The sequence below is a fragment of the Lissotriton vulgaris genome, chromosome 5 (assembly GCF_964263255.1).
Source record: "Lissotriton vulgaris chromosome 5, aLisVul1.2, whole genome shotgun sequence".
Lineage (NCBI taxonomy): Eukaryota > Metazoa > Chordata > Amphibia > Caudata > Salamandridae > Lissotriton > Lissotriton vulgaris.
The window spans coordinates 1,640,365,857-1,640,380,301 of NC_141693.1; positions in this window are offsets into that span (position 1 = coordinate 1,640,365,857).

A 14,445-nucleotide genomic window follows, 5' to 3' on the forward strand; every position below is an offset into this window, starting at 1 on the left:
TCGTACCATCCGGAAGGTTTTCAGGTTTTTCACGATCGAGGCTCTCAAATCTATTCTTCTCGCCCTTGTTATCTCTTGGGTTGATTATGCCAATTCTCTATATATTGGCATTCCTGCTTATCAACTACGCCGACTACAGCTTATTCAAAATCAGGCTGCTAGGCTGATCTATAGTCGGACTAGATTCCACCATGCCCTCCCGCTTCTGAGGCAACTCCACTGGTTGCCGGGTGCCCATAGATGCTAATTTAAATTTGGGTGTCTCATTTTCAAATCATTGGCGGGCTTGGCTCCCCAATATGTAGCATCCAGGCTTTTAACATACTCTCCTTCAAGGAATCTACGGTCTTTCTCCAAGAATATCCTGGTTGTCCCACGTTTTGTCAGGAAAAAACATGGGGTTCGAGTTTTTATTTTTTGGCCCCCAGGTTTTGGAATGCCCTCCCTGTTAATCTTCGATTCTCTCAATCATACCCGGAGTTCCGCAAAGGCTTGAAGATCTGGTTATTCACCAGAGCTTTTGAGATCTAACTGTTGTCTGTTCTGTGCTGAACCGTTCAGCGCCATGAAACCTTTTTGGTAAACGCACGCTCTATAAATCCCCCCAACTTCAACTTTGTAGCTTAGTTTGGTCTACCCTCCCTTCTTTTTCCTACTTTTCTTTTTCCTTTCTTTTCTTCTCTCCATCAATGGTTTATTTTCTCACTCTTTTCCATCTTTTTTCTTCCTTTCCTATATTTTAGTAATTTTTCGTATTGGTACATGTATTGCAAACAGCATTTGTATCTTACTATAGTTTTATTCTGGACTTGTATGTCATTTAATTTACTGATATTTCTTTTTTTGTTACGTAATTTATGCCAATAAAGTAATTAATAAGCAAAGCAAAAAAAGAACGACACCTGGGTTAACCCCATCTATCTCCTCCTTCTCTCTGTGGAGTCATTTTAACCTCTTCTGGAAGCAACTATCGTGAACCTCAGGTGTTACAGTGTCCTATTGTATCATACCTCCTGCTTTTCTTCATGTTATGTATGTTAATTTGTTTGCATATTTTGTCTCAGCTTTATTCTAAAGCACTGTGATGCCTTCCGGCCACGTCGGCGTTATACAAAATCACAAAAATAGTTAAATAATATATCTGGCTCCTTAGCCTGGTCTCCTGCTGACATGAATTTGAATTCACGTGAATACAAGCTTCTGATCTGCCAGAAGGCAGGAAGGTTTAATAGAACCTTTTGAATAACTGGAAGCATGGGGAAGTGTGGTTACTTGGTTTCACAAACCCGCTCACTGGTGAGTTCCCCCAATTCAGCTTGCAGCTAAGGCCGTACACCCTTTCAGGCAAGAAGTTGAACATGTTTTTCTACAGGCGCAATCTTGTATGTACTGGTACTTGTATACCACAATCCTAGCTAGGGATCATCCCAAATCTGTTTGTGAATCAGGGTTGTTAGGAAAGAATACACAGTCATGTATATAACACTGAGGTTTACACATTTTTTAAACATAGTTACACTTTTACAATTGTATGGGATTTTCAGAACAAGATGTACCTGTGGCCAGTAAACCATGGGCCTTATTTATGAAGGCCTTGCGCCGCCGGTGTGTCACTTTTTCCCATGTTAAAAGTGACACACCGGCGGCGCAAGGCCTTCATAAATAAGGCCCCATGTTTCTAGAGGAGGGAGAGGAGGGCGGTGTTGCTTCACTATCTCCCCTGTGTGGAAAATTAAACTGATGCTAATACGGTTGGTGTTATTCTTGTTTGAACACATGCATTCCTTAGGTCTACCATACCTGAAGCACAACATTACTTTTGTAGCGCCTCCCACCAGCAGGGCTTTAAAAAAAATTGATGTGCTCTCAGGTGACAAGCTTTCGCCTAACCTAATATTTGAAATTCACTTGTGAAATAGCTTATGAATTTCCTCTTAAACTGTTACAAAATGAGATTTAAAAATAAACAAAACACCAATTAAAATTCCCAACTCTCCGCAATCAAATTACCCTAAAGTTCTGTGAAAGGATAGAAACATTTCTATTCTATTTGTTTAATTACAATATAAGAGGCGGTAGTATTGTCTAATGGGTCGCACCTGAGAAAAATGTGCAATTAGACTGGGCAATCACAAGTATGGTTAACTCTCCTAGTAAGTCTAAACAGTGGAAAAATTAGTTCAGGTGCCACTAAGGGTAAAAATGTACCCCACTATCTTGGGTGCACAAATACACAGTTACTGACGACAGTCACTGTGCGATACATTGCAGCATAGTACTACTCAGGCACTGTATATGTTATATCCCTTCAAATGTGGAACCTTAATAAGTTGACTTCACAAAAATGTATCACCAATGTATCACTGGCAAACAACAGAGATGAGTAAACAGGATTGGGTGCACCCCAGAATGCACGCTTGGGTGCATTCTGGGTCATGCAGTTCGTGTGTCTTCGCAAATGAAAAAAAAGGGTTTGTAAGTGTACTTGGTTTCTCCAGGCATCTCTAGACACTCGACTCGACTCGTGTTTCTGGATCAATATCCTTCATCAGTAGAGATAAGTATTGAGGCCGCTGAGTAGGCTGCCCAACAACAGTCACAGGCTTCGATGCCTCCCGGGCGCGCAGGTGCAGCACCACTAGCTCGTCAGCTAGGGAGGCTCAAAGGGGAGGCCTTAAACAGTAAACAGGATTGGGCGCACGCTGCTCCACCTCTCATCTGGATTGCCCCTGTGCATTCTGGGTCATGCAGTTCGTGTGTCTTCGCAAATGAAAAAGAAAGGGTTTGTAAGTGTTTCACCAAGTTTGGTGCAAGTAGGTACTTGGTTTCTCCAGGCATCTCTAGACACGAGACTCTACTTGTGTTTCTGGATCAATATCCTTCATCAGTAGAAATAAGTATTGAGGCCGCTGAGTAGGCTGCCCAACAACAGTCACAGGCTTCGATGCCTCCCGGGCGCGCAGGTGCAGCACCACTTGCTCGTCAGCTAGGGAGGCTCATGTGAGCCCTTAAACAGTACTCAGGATTGTGCGCACACTGCTCCACTTCTCCGCTGGATTGCCCTTGTGCATTCTAGGTCATGCAGTTCGTGTGTCTTCGCAAATGAAAAAGAAAAGGTTTGTAAGTTTTTCACCAAGTTTGGTGCAAGTAGGTACTTGGTTTCTCCAGGCATCTCTAGACACGAGACTAGACTTGTGTTTCTGGATCAATATCCTTCATCAGTAAAGATAAGTATTGAGGCTGCTGAGTAGGCTGCCCAACAACAGTCACAGGCTTCGATGCCTCCCGGGCATGCAGGTGCAGCACCACTAGCTCGTCAGCTAGGGAGGCTCACGAGAGCCCTTAAACAGTAAACAGGATTGGGCGCACGCTGCTCCACCTCTCAGCTGGATTGCCCCTGTGCATTCTGGGTCATGCAGTTCGTGTGTCTTCGCAAATGAAAAAGAAAGGGTTTGTAAGTGTTTCACCAAGTTTGGTGCAAGTAGGTACTTGGTTTCTCCAGGCATCTCTAGACACGAGACTCGACTCGTGTTTCTGGATCAATATCCTTCATCAGTAGAGATAAGTATTGAGGCCGCTGAGTAGGCTGCCCAACAACAGTCACAGGCTTCGATGCCTCCCGGGCGCGCAGGTGCAGCACCACTAGCTCGTCAGCTAGGGAGGCTCAAAGGGGAGGCCTTAAACAGTAAACAGGATTGGGCGCACGCTGCTCCACCTCTCATCTGGATTGCCCCTGTGCATTCTGGGTCATGCAGTTCGTGTGTCTTCGCAAATGAAAAAGAAAGGGTTTGTAAGTGTTTCACCAAGTTTGGTGCAAGTAGGTACTTGGTTTCTCCAGGCATCTCTAGACACGAGACTCTACTTGTGTTTCTGGATCAATATCCTTCATCAGTAGAAATAAGTATTGAGGCCGCTGAGTAGGCTGGCCAACAACAGTCACAGGCTTCGATGCCTCCCGGGCGCGCAGGTGCAGCACCACTTGCTCGTCAGCTAGGGAGGCTCACGTGAGCCCTTAAACAGTACTCAGGATTGTGCGCACACTGCTCCACTTCTCCGCTGGATTGCCCTTGTGCATTCTAGGTCATGCAGTTCGTGTGTCTTCGCAAATGAAAAAGAAAAGGTTTGTAAGTTTTTCACCAAGTTTGGTGCAAGTAGGTACTTGGTTTCTCCAGGCATCTCTAGACACGAGACTAGACTTGTGTTTCTGGATCAATATCCTTCATCAGTAAAGATAAGTATTGAGGCTGCTGAGTAGGCTGCCCAACAACAGTCACAGGCTTCGATGCCTCCCGGGCATGCAGGTGCAGCACCACTAGCGCCTCAGCTAGGGAGGCTCACGAGAGCCCTTAAACAGTAAACAGGATTGGGCGCACGCTGCTCCACCTCTCAGCTGGATTGCCCCTGTGCATTCTGGGTCATGCAGTTCGTGTGTCTTCGCAAATGAAAAAGAAAGGGTTTGTAAGTGTTTCACCAAGTTTGGTGCAAGTAGGTACTTCGTTTCTCCAGGCATCTCTAGACACGAGACTCGACTCGTGTTTCTGGATCAATATCCTTCATCAGTAGAGATAAGTATTCAGGCCGCTGAGTAGGCTGCCCAACAACAGTCACAGGCTTCGATGCCTCCCGGGCGCGCAGGTGCAGCACCACTAGCTCGTCAGCTAGGGAGGCTCAAAGGGGAGGCCTTAAACAGTAAACAGGATTGGGCGCACGCTGCTCCACCTCTCATCTGGATTGCCCCTGTGCATTCTGGGTCATGCAGTTCGTGTGTCTTCGCAAATGAAAAAGAAAGGGTTTGTAAGTGTTTCACCAAGTTTGGTGCAAGTAGGTACTTGGTTTCTCCAGGCATCTCTAGACACGAGACTCTACTTGTGTTTCTGGATCAATATCCTTCATCAGTAGAAATAAGTATTGAGGCCACTGAGTAGGCTGCCCAACAACAGTCACAGGCTTCGATGCCTCCTGGGCGCGCAGGTGCAGCACCACTTGCTCGTCAGCTAGGGAGGCTCACGTGAGCCCTTAAACAGTACACAGGATTGTGCGCACACTGCTCCACTTCTCCGCTGGATTGCCCTTGTGCATTCTAGGTCATGCAGTTCGTGTGTCTTCGCAAATGAAAAAGAAAAGGTTTGTAAGTTTTTCACCAAGTTTGGTGCAAGTAGGTACTTGGTTTCTCCAGGCATCTCTAGACACGAGACTAGACTTGTGTTTCTGGATCAATATCCTTCATCAGTAAAGATAAGTATTGAGGCTGCTGAGTAGGCTGCCCAACAACAGTCACAGGCTTCGATGCCTCCCGGGCATGCAGGTGCAGCACCACTAGCTCGTCAGCTAGGGAGGCTCACGAGAGCCCTTAAACAGTAAACAGGATTGGGCGCACGCTGCTCCACCTCTCAGCTGGATTGCCCCTGTGCATTCTGGGTCATGCAGTTCGTGTGTCTTCGCAAATGAAAAAGAAAGGGTTTGTAAGTGTTTCACCAAGTTTGGTGCAAGTAGGTACTTGGTTTCTCCAGGCATCTCTAGACACGAGACTCGACTCGTGTTTCTGGATCAATATCCTTCATCAGTAGAGATAAGTATTGAGGCTGCTGAGTAGGCTACCCAACAACAGTCACAGGCTTCGATGCCTCCCGGGCGCGCAGGTGCAGCACCACTAGCTCGTCAGCTAGGAAGGCTCAAAGGGGAGGCCTTAAACAGTAAACAGGATTGGGCGCACGCTGCTCCACCTCTCAGCTGGATTGCCCCTGTGCATTTTGGGTCATGCAGTTCGTGTGTCTTCGCAAATGAAAAAGAAAGGGTTTGTAAGTGTTTCACCAAGTTTGGTGCAAGTAGGTACTTGGTTTCTTCAGGCATCTCTAGACACGAGTCTCGACTCGTGTTTCTGGATCAATATCCTTCATCAGTAGAGATAAGTATTGAGGCCGCTGAGTAGGCTGCCCAACAACAATCACAGGCTTCGATGCCTCCCGGGTGTACAGGTGCAGCACCACTAGCTCGTCAGCTAGGGAGGCTCACGGGAGCCCTTAAACAGTAAACAGGATTGGGCGCACGCTGCTCCACCTCTCAGCTGGATTGCCCCAGTGCATTCTGGGTCATGCAGTTCGTGTGTCTTCGCAATTAGTATACAGTGAAGACCATAATAGTAACAATTCGAAAAATTTCACTAGTATCGATCAGAAATCACGACTGAGTGAAAACATCAAAACCAATGATAATCAGGATTTGGCCACTGTTTGGGATATTTTTTACCAAACTTCAATACTTACTATCGAAGCATTGACACTTCAGTCTAATAAAATGGATATCCAAATTGGCATTTTAGGGACAATGGCTAAAGCGGTTGCAGGAATAGATCTCAAACTAGCTGACCTTAACTCTTTGATAACTAGAGCACAAGCAGATAAATCAACATCTTACGTAGAATGTCCTTATGACCCAAAAATTAACAAACTAACAACTATTAAACAAAATAAAAAAGTCTACAAACCATGCCAAACTGAGCTGCAAACCGCAAAACAATTGTCGGACAGAGCAATACCTAAAACTTTAGAGAACGCTAAAAATACAGAAAATGAGAAGTTCATTACACAAGTAGTGGAGATCCACAAAGGATATATTGATGTTAAGGACAAAATTGACATGGACCAGAATCCGTTCACTATCACAAAAGGGAACAAGAAAAAGTTACGCAAAGCACGAAATAAAGCAAAGTTAGTGGATCGAGTAGGTCAAGGCTCTCTCGAGGAAACATTGCAAAACAAACACCTTAAGGGAATTAAAGGACAACAAACTATAAGGGAAATAACAAGGATAATATGTAATGACTCGTTAACAAAACCAAATGCAACAAAAATTAAATATTATGATATATTTGCACAACATAGAAATTGTACGAACACGGATAAGGATCTGAAAAATAAGACCACTGCTGATAACAAATCTAAAATAAAAATAACACAGCTTACCCTGAAAGTGATATAAGTGATCTTTCTGCTGATAAAGTTGCAAAACTTTGGAAAAAGGAATCATTAACTAACTCCCATGATTGTAAGATTAGAAGTGAGTTGCAATGTAATCAGTCCAATTGAGGTTCCGTGAATTCTGAACCCGTTTCATAAAGGTCATGGGTTCGTTACGAATTTGATAGTAGCGAACCGTAACTAGTGAGTGCAGCAAGTACGAGTGTTTTCGCCATGTTAGACCGATGGATTCACTACGTATTTAGGGATTTCGTTCTGAACCCTTGGGTTTCATTTTGTGTATGGCAGCCATTTTGTGGTTGCCCTCACATAGGCCGATGACTATGGCCGAACGATTCTTCAGTACACGTACACGTTAGCTGACTTCTGAATGACCTGAGTGAACAGACCTCGTTGCTTGAAGCTGACCTTGTAAAGCCACTTCCTTGCCCGGTAGCTGATCGAGATTAAGGATCAGAGCACAGGAGATTGTAAAGTTTAGTATGCACATACACACCCTTTATCCTACTTCTCATCTGTTTCTGTTCCTTCTTTTATGGTCTATTTATGGTATGGGTTGTGGTCCTTTATTATGGTTTTGTCCGGCCTGTTTGAGAAAGAATGTTGGGCTTCATATTGTAAAGAAGAAGGCCATTTCAAGAATAGTTGTCCGGTTCTGTTTCAGCGTGGGAATGGTGTGTCTGGTGTCAGAGGTCGAGGTGTTCAGCAAGCTCCTAGAGGTAGAGGACGTGGTGTGTTCCCCCAGAGTGCACGATCCTTTCCTCCACAGAATTCTATGAATTGTTTTGATCAACAGAATGTTGGGTCTGGTCAGTCGACTCAGTACTATGCTGATGATTACTATGTTGAGAGTGAGAATACTGACGGCAATGATTGCTAGGACAGCCATAGACAAAGAGAGGGAGTAGTGTCAGTTCCAATAGATCAGAGTGGACCTTATGTTGAAGTGATTACATCAGGTGTGTCAGAGCCTTTTCTGTTGGATACTGGTGCGGCGAAGAGTTCTATCATGCACTCTAAACTCCCTGGCGCAACTTTGTCTGGCTTGACGAATGTTTCGGTAGGTTTTTCTGGCGCCCCAGTTTGTAATCCAGCTTCTAGTCCTTTCTCTCTTTCTGTTGGACCTTGTGAATTGAAAGCACCCCTCATTTTGACGACAGGTTGTGGGGAGAATTTGTTGGGTTTGGACTTGTTGAAGAGATTGTATGCAACATTGCATTGTTCTCCTTCAGGAGTACAGCTTACATTGGGTAAGAGAGTGATCTCTCCGATGTATTTGTCTAAAGATCGGCTTCCATTGGAATTGCGTTCTCTCCCTGATACTCTTTGGGCTACTGGTCCTAATGATGTGGGTCTTTTGGAGATTCCACCATATGTCGTGACGCTGAAAGTGAATGCTAGATTGTCACGTATTCCACAATATGGGATCTCTAGTGATGGTGAAAGAGCGCTTTTAGCGATCATCCATGATCTGATTGAGAAAGGTGTGATAGAGGAAACGAGAGGTAATGTGTGCAACAGTCCGGTTTTGCCGGTCTTGAAACCTACTGATTCTTCTCAGCCGCCTGTGTATAAGTTTGTGATCGATCTTCGCGAAGTGAACAGGTTTGTTGTGCCACAGTTTCCTGTTGTTCCGGACATTACTGCTTTGCTGACTATGATTCCTGCTTCAGCTGCCTGGTTTTCGGTGATTGATTTAAAGAATGATTTCTTCAGTATCCCGATTGCCGAGGAGAGTAGAGATATTTTTGGCTATTCTTTAGGAGGCCGAAGTTTCCGGTTCAAATGCGCTCCTCGAGGCTATTGTGAAAGTCATCCATCTATAGTCAGGCTTTGAAAACACAGCTTGATACGATTGTCTTGCCTGATGGTGCTGCTCTTATTCAGTATGTGGACGATTTGTTAGTTGCTGCTGATGACGAGGAGATTTGTATAGAAGCTACTCTTTCTTTGTTGCAACATTTGTCTGACCTTCATCATAAAGTGTCACCTTCGAAGTTGCAGTATTGTCGACCAGAAGTGACCTACTTAGGTCATCTCTTATCGAAGGACGGAAGAAGGTTGACCCCAGAACGAATTCAAGCGATTGCGATAATGAATGTGCCAACCACACAGAGAGAAGTGCGTGCTTTCTTGGGTATAACTTCCTACTGTAGGCAATGGATTCCGAATTTTTCGCTACTTGCGAAACCTCTGTTGGCACTTACTCTTAAGGATATTCCGAATCCTCTTCCTTGGTCTGTCGAATGTCAGAAGAGTTTTTTTGAATTGCGTGATGCATTGTGTTCGGCTCTGGTGTTGGGTACTCCCGACTACAGTAAGCCTTTTACACTCTATGTCCATGAGAGAGAGGGTTGTGCATTGTCAGTCCTGACACAGCAATTTGGCGATAAACAGCGTCCATGTGCGTATTTCTCGTCGACTTTGGATCCGGTAGCTAGAGAGTTGCTGAGTTGTTTGAGAGCTACAGCGGCAGCGGCGGTTTCTATTCGACAGTCTGCTGGTTTGGTAATTGGTAATACGTTGATTGTGATGGTTCCACATGCAGTGGATACTTTATTAAACAGGACTAAAACACAGTGCTCAATTGTCAGGTTACGAGTTGATGCTTTGGCGAGTCATGTGCATATAAAGCGATGCAACACGTTGAATCCAGCTACGTTGTTGCCGATTTCTGTAGAGATGGATGTTCAGGAACAGCATGATTGCTTTCTTAGGACAGAGGAGGAAACAAAGGGGAGAATCGATTTGAAAGACACTCCTCTTGTGAAGTTTGATGGTACCTTATGGGTAAATGGTTCATGCTTTAAGCTTCCGAATGGCGATACGACTGCAGCATATGCGGTTACGATTTTGTATACGATTGTTGAAGCTGCACGTATCCCACAAAATTCAGCTCAAGCAGCAGAGTTGATTGCACTGACGAGAGCGTGTGTGTTGTCGAAAGGAAAGAGAGTGACTGTGTATACCGATAGCCAGTATGCGTTTGGTATTGCCCATAGCTTCGGGCGTTTGTGGAAAGAGCGCGGGCTCCTTACTTCTCATGGTACGAAGATCCAGCATGGTCAGTTGGTGAATGAGCTTCTTGATTCACTTACGTTGCCGACGCAAGTTGAGATTGTGAAATGCAGTGCACATAAGAAGGTTACCGATGACGTTGGTCGTGGTAATGCGTTTGCGGATGAAGTTGCGAAAGAAGCGGCGAAAAATGTGACGAGTCGAATGTATGTTGCGGGTCCAGCAAGATGGATTTTTGATAGAGGAATGTGTGAGGATACGATAGAGAGTGTGAACTTAATTCAGGCTGAAGCTACGGAGAAAGAATTGAGTGTGTGGAGAGAGAGTACAGGAAAATTGAATTCGACTGGTTGTTGGATTGAGTTGTCGGAACACCAGCGATGGTTGTTACCTGATGCGTATGTGCTTGCAGTGGTTACGATGGTGCATGGAATGGCTCACATTAGTGCGAAAGGGATTTGTAAGTTGTTGGCTCCAGTATGGCAGAATGCTGGAATTCCTAAGTGTGCGGAGAATCTGGTCAAGAATTGTATGGTTTGTCTGTTGTATAATCCTGGCAAGGGAACTCCAACTCCAGCTGGTCACTTTGCGCCTCCGACATATCTGTTTGAGGTGCTGCAATTGGATTTTATACACATGGAGAGATTGAACAATTTAAAATACGTCCTTGTAGTTGTTTGTGCCTTTTCGAGATGGGTAGAGGCATACCCCCTGAAAGATAATACTGCCTTGTCCACAGCCAAAGCCCTACTCAAGGAATTTTTCCCTAGATTTGGATTGCCAAGGATGGTGTGGAGTGATAACGGAAGTGAATTTGTGGGTCAAGTTATGAAGAAAGTGTGTGAAGGTTTGGGCATTAGGCAGAAATTCCATGCAGCAAATCATCCCCAATAAGCTGGCTTGGTCGAATGATACAATGGCACTCTGAAGCTGAAATTAGCCAAGATTCAGGTGAGTTCTGATCTCCAATGGCCCGATGCTTTGCCGTTGGCACTTTTGTCAACAAGAACTACAGTGCACTCCTGAATTGGTCTTAGTCCATATGAAATAATCTTTGGTCGTCCGGCCAACGTATGGGGAGTGCCGAAGCCAAAATTTTTTAGAGACATTGAATATCCTGTACTGTTTGACTATTTGTATGATTTGACGGCTGAATTGGGTGTCTTACACCAACAGGTTTACGATACATCTGAAGATCCAGGACACGCCATTGACCCTGGTTCGTGGGTGCTCGAACGCAACTTCCAGTGGACCGAGAATGATCAGCCCCGCTGGAAGGGACCTTTCCAGGTCCTTCTGTCAACGCGTACCACAGTGAGAGTTCACGGCAGGAAGAACTGGATCCACGGTGTACATTGTAAGATGTATCTTTACCTCTGCCGTACGACCAGTGGGTCCAGGAGGGGGTTGGCGATTCAGAGACTGATACAGTGCCAAGATTTGTTCCATTCAGTGACGCACGTTTGATTGGGACAAGCTCTGAGCATGAGGACAACGATATTTTGCAAGAAGCTGTGTCTCCATCTGCACGATTGGACACTACTGAGCCTGAGTTGTTGTTTCGTGATCAGACATTGCCTGGTTTAGGCCGCTATAATCTACGACCAAAAGTCAATGGACAAATAAAAAATTAAATCCTTTTTGCTTTTGAAAACTACGCTCTCTCATCCAAAAAGCTGTTTTGACCTATTTTTTTTTTTGAACCGCGATCCGGGTTCAGCTGTAGGGTCGCCGTATAAAGCCTTGGAGTGTCAAGCCGTGTAGACGCAAGGTCGCCGGTTCTGGTTTGTTCTAGGGCGTTCCCTGGACTTACAGACGTACACCTGAGCGAAGAGAACTACCTGCCGCGAACAGCACGGTTAGAGGATGGAGTTTTTTGAGCTCGAGAGAGCCGTTGTAGAAATGAACTTTAAAACGAGACTGTGTAAACTAATGAGTAGCAAATGTTTTTTGATAATGTGTCTTTTAATGTCACTTAGCATGACGATGTTTTTGGTGGGATATCTTGTTCTTTCTTTCCAAGTGACGTTTGCACCCACCACACAACCTATGTCTTTTCCTATTACTACGTCTTCGGATTCTTTTCATCCTTTACCTGAACATGAATCCATTATAAGATTGGAATTCGTTAATAATTCCTTTGTGCAACTTCTGCATCAGCATCAGTTAGTAGTGAACACCCCTAATTGCTGGGTGTGTGGTCTTATGCCTCATACTACGGATAAGGGTATTCCTTACCTGGTTCTGTCATTTAGCTATAATGGATCTGTATGGGCATACAGGACAAAGTTTATTTATGCCCATGAAGTCTACCCCCTGCGTTCTATAAAAGATAGTCCGAGAGATAGTGCTCTAGTGAAGGGAATAGTGGATAGGATTAGAGGTATTGATTCCTATGAAACTCTTCTTAAAGATGAGACACTAGCTTATATTGGATGGAACGTGACTGGATATGGTGTTAGTCTGAGTGAAAAGCAGCGAAGGAAAAGGTCATCTCTGATTTGGATCATACCCCATCGTGGTCATTTTATCTGCAAGGTGGTGGCAAGAATCCGAGAGCTCAGTTAGGGAAGAGCGTTTGTACTGAGATGTATGTTTTTGCGTCCCAGACTTCCCCACCATTTTTAGCAGCTAAGGGTACCTATTTTGTTTGCTATGATAGAGCATATACATGGTTGCCCCCTGATTTTTCGGGAACATGTTATGTTTCTTATCTGTTGCTCCCTACGTATACTGCAGCATCAGATTACCACAGAACGAGAGTAGCTAGAGGTGTCTTCAGTAAGGAAGATACTGCAGGACAAGAATTGGGGACTTTCTCAAGGGTTTCCTGCCGTTTTGGGGACCTATGTTTAATAGTAGGAACATACGGCAATTGACGAGAGTGGTTGAGTCCACCGTAGTTGAGACTGCTGGTGCCCTTAGTAACTTGACTGCTGAGCTCCAATCAGATCGTCTTATGACGTTGCAGAATCGTGTTGCGTTAGACGTCATACTTGCAGATAGAGGAGGGGTATGCAAATTGATTCAATCGAGCTGCTGCGTTTTCATTCCAGACAATGCTCCTACAGTGTACCAGGCCATTTCCAAACTACATAAGATCTCCGAGTCTGTACATGTGGACGAAGGAGATTGGTCGTTGATGGGATGGTTTTGGGGAATGTTATCCACCTGGGGATGGAAGATTCTGATGATCATTGGGATGGCTTTAGCCATTCTTTTCCTGTTCTGTCTTTGTGTACAGTGTGCTCCTGCTATATGTGGCCTTTGTGCTACTATGTGTGCAAGGAGACCTGTCTTGAGAAAGGTACTAAGTAATAGGATGATGCTCCAGCAACATCTTGATGGTCTGATGAAGATTGATATAGACCTAGATTCAGATTGACGTGAGTTTAGGTAAGGGCAAAAGGAGGATCTGAGGTTCCGTGAATTCTGAACCCGTTTCATAAAGGTATGGTTTTGTTACAAAATTGATAGTAGCGAACCGTAACTAGTGAGTCCGGCAAGTACGAGTGTTTCCGCCATGTTAGACTGATGGATTCACTACGTATTTAGGGTTTTCGTTCTGAACCCTTGGGTTCCATTTTGTGTATGGCAGCCATTTTGTGGTTGCCTTCACATATGCCGATGACTATGGCCGAACGAGTCTTTAGTACACGTACACGTTAGCTGACTTCTGAATGACCTGAGTGAACTGACCTTGTTGCTTGAAGCTGACCTTGCCTGGTAGCTGATTGAGATTAAGGATCAGAGCACAGGAGATTGTAAAGTTTGGTATGCACATACACATCCTTTATCCTACTTCTCATCTGTTTCTGTTCCTTCTTTTATGGTCTATTTATGGTATGGGTTGTGGTCCTTTATTATCGGTTTGTCCGGCCTGTTTGAGAAAGAATGTTGGGCTTTCCCGTGTAATTGATGGTGGGCTGGACAACTGAAAAGTGGGTTTGCCGATATGCGATACCTTTTGCAATGTTACCTATGATTGGATAATTCGCAAATAGTGGGTGTTTGTCCAGAATGTGATTTTTAGCATAAAAGACGATGTCTTACTCTACAAAAATTGAGCAGTCTCTGACGAACCTACTTGTGTCGTACTTCGTAGACTTCTGTTCCTGGTTGCAGCCAATAAATTTGATCTTTGATGCCACCGAGAAGTATCCCGTGTCTTTGTATTCTAAGACAGGTGAACCCGAAGACTTTGGGCGGCGCCGCTGGGTTCTAAAACCTGGTTCTTCACAATAAAATAGGATATAGGTAATACAGTGCAAGAAGAAAATAATCCAGACCCACTATATGCTGAACTCACGGAACAACAAACAGTGACACAAACTCAAAATGAAGAAACAAAAGGGAATCAACTTTCATCAACTAAACTGGTAAGACAAATACTGAAACAAACCCCAAATAAAACAACCATGAATATAAAACAACTTCCATTGATTGTACC